Source organism: Halyomorpha halys, unplaced genomic scaffold, assembly GCF_000696795.3.
Source record: "Halyomorpha halys isolate HHAL.00 unplaced genomic scaffold, Hhal_1.1 Scaffold265.1, whole genome shotgun sequence".
In the NCBI taxonomy this organism is placed as follows: Eukaryota; Metazoa; Arthropoda; class Insecta; order Hemiptera; family Pentatomidae; genus Halyomorpha; species Halyomorpha halys.
This window is the reverse complement of record NW_027107765.1, coordinates 637940-641099: the sequence shown is the minus strand read 5'-3', so window position 1 is coordinate 641099 and position 3160 is coordinate 637940. Positions and strand designations below refer to the sequence as shown.

At 30.4% G+C, this 3160-nt stretch overlaps 1 long non-coding RNA gene across 1 annotated transcript; it reads left to right on the top strand.

The window, feature by feature from the left end:
* Positions 1-323: 323 nt before the first annotated feature.
* LOC136795464 (uncharacterized) lies at positions 324-2478 on the top strand. The gene is made up of 2 exons (XR_010843082.1): positions 324-357; positions 1844-2478. It is a non-coding gene; the product is annotated as an uncharacterized lncRNA (long non-coding RNA).
* The last annotated feature ends 682 nt before the right edge of the window (positions 2479-3160 follow it).

Genomic DNA, 3160 nt, shown 5'->3' with positions numbered 1-3160 from the left:
TCGGAACGTTTTTGGGAAATTTTCTCGAAACGTTGTTACTGATTATATGAAATAAATTATTTTATTTGAAAAAGGAAGAATTGTGTCATTCACCAAATCCAGTTTATTAAATCTTTTTTTAATTTCAATAAAAAACAAACTTAATCCAAAAAACCCGTTTTCTGATGTAAATATCATCTGATTTTTATTTTTTTAATGGTGGAGAAAAAAACAATTGATAAGTTGGTGAACAACACATTGAAAATACATTATGTCTTAATGAGATGCGATCAGTTATAATAACCCTCCGCGAGTTGGTCTCTTCAGTTCGGTGAAACATGTTTGCTAAATATCTCTTTGTTATTTCACTTTTTTCAGGTATATATTAATACACATTAGGGAAAATATATTTTTTCATAAAACCCAATAAAATTAATGTAATTTCGACTCTTTTGACCAGTTTATTAAAAAAGACCCATAAATATAAAAAATGTCGACTTATGATAATTAACAATAAATTATATAATATTATAATTAACTATAGAATGTTTGTTTATTTAGATTTTATATCCTTATGAACTCCAACTAGAACAGGAAGGACGGGTTAATTTAATGATTCTCAACCTATTTCAGCCAAAGTAAGAACAAAATCTACGGGGTGAGCCGTTTTTGAAATAAAGCTGTCAAGGAAAATATTTTTGCACATGCGTTTGTGAAAGCTTAAGATTGACTATTTTTACACTAATCTCAATTTTTTCTTGGGCTCATCGAACGAGCCGATTTCAAAAATGGCCAAACATAATAATTATTTAGTTACCAATCCCTGAAAATTTAATTATAACTGGATTAACATCAATAGACGTTATGCACGAACTTGAATTTCACTAGACAGATAAGGAACTAAATTTGTTTCTTAATTTTTCCTTCACTTCCTTTTTACCAAGCTTCTGATTGCGGAAGAGAGAAAAAAAGAATGGGTTTTCATGAGACCGAACGCGAAATATTATTAAAACGTTGCACATTATTTCACTGTGTTATTTTTTGAATTCATTATTTATTATATCTTTAAATAATAACAATAAATACGTGTTTTGAAATCATCATACCAGAAAAAAAATTAGCATGTTAATACAGGCTAGGGGATCATTGGTCTACTTACATTCCTTCTTTACACCTTTGGCTTTTAAGTCTACTAAAATAATTGTTAGCAGTATCTTCTCTAATATTGGTCCAATGAGGGTTTTTTTTTTAAACTAGAAGTAATTTTTAATTTTTCCATAGGAACCCCCATATAATATTTTTATAAAGATGGGTTCAAAGTCCAATTAGTGTTCTGGTCCCATTTATTTATTTTTGATTTTATAGCGAATTTAATTACCTTTGAAATGACTAAACATTATTTATCGTTAATTTTTTTCTCTTCGAGTTATGTGAAAATAAAAATTTATTTCAATCTTGTGGATCATTTCCATACATGTAAAGTTAATGGACTTGGGAAAATTTTATCAAAATCATAAATAGTCTGTAGGTTTGTTTCTTTACTGCTGATTCCAATCAAATTTTGAAGTAATAATGTCAATTAAGTAAATTATTAAAAATATTATGAACTGAATTGAACTGTGGTTTTCAGTTTTTGTAATTTTCTTGGCAAACAAGGAATCTTTGTTAAAATAAAAACCAGAAACAGAAAACAAAATTATGATAATTGAATATTGTATATTTACATGCTTATTCTGTTGAAGAAATTACCTTCTTCCACTTCAGTAGTTCAAGAAACAGTACTTCCTTACCAAGAGCTGAGTCCCTGAACCTTCATGGTTTGTAGCTGCATAGATTTTAATTTTTTTTTACATGTTTGTTCCAGGTGGTTGGGTACTCCATTGTGTGGCACAGGATGCACCCTTCCCTTATCCTGGGCACCCAGTTCCAGCAGTGGAGCCACACAAAACTGAGCAGCATCAGGATCCCACAGGACCATTAGACAAAACAGACCTACCATCAGGAGATCATGCCAAGCTTGCTTCTAAGCCACACAGCCATAATCTTCACCACACAGACTTCTTCCACCATGTACCTCCACCCCCAGAATCTTCAGCAAACAATTATATTGCAACGGTCAGCTACGGTGAGGGGTACCCTTCTGTAATCTATCACTGCAGCCTTACAGACCACAAGCCGACTACACCTTTTGTCTATGGTCCAAATGGACACATCTGTACAGTATCCTTCCTAAAGGATCCAGGACACTTTCATACTCATGATGATGAACGTGTACACGAACACCATAAGGATCCTTTAACAGAGCTATTAGATAAAATATGGCCGCAACATCAACAGGGTTAGAGAGACCTTTACAATGGATTCTTTCCATTGCCACAGCCTGCTCCAGTACTGTATGGCTAGCTGACATTTTGTGGCTAACAATGTAGTCCAGAAGAAAAGAAAAAAAATTTTTGTTTCCATTATTTTAACAAAATCAATAAATGTCTTGTAATTCCATTATATCAAATATTCATACATCACTACGAGCATTTTATGATGGTATTAATGAAGAAATAGTGAAATTGATTTATATAATCAATTAGAAAATATCAAAAAATAATTTTTGGAGTACATTTTTGCTCTATTCTTACACATAAATTAAATTTGAACTTGAATTTTAAACCATATTTTAAAAAAATATATATTAATCAAATTGGAAACTTCATAAGGAATAAAACCATTCTTGTTCATATATTATTTAAAAATTGAAAATTTCACCAGGAATAAAACCACTAATCATCCTTGATCTCCATGACTAATTACCCACTACAAAAATTAGATCAGAATAGTTGGACTTAACATTAATACTGTAAGTTTACTTCAGGATTCATATGATATGAACATGAGCACTGGTATTAATCTGGGGTCACTTTACACTGCTTCTTGCCATTATACTGGTGTCCTTTAACATTGAATCTTATTTTCAAGTATTTTTGAGATCAAAGGCTTATAAAGATATTAATTTTTTTTTCTCTATGAGTTTTAAAGAGATTATGAATATAGGATTTTAATAAGAGCCTGCTTTGTTTATAAAACAATATCATATAATAACTGAACATGAAGTTTGAATCATGTTATTTTATTTTTATGTATTTTCATCTTTATTTTGTTCATGTTTGATCAATACTCCAATACGTAA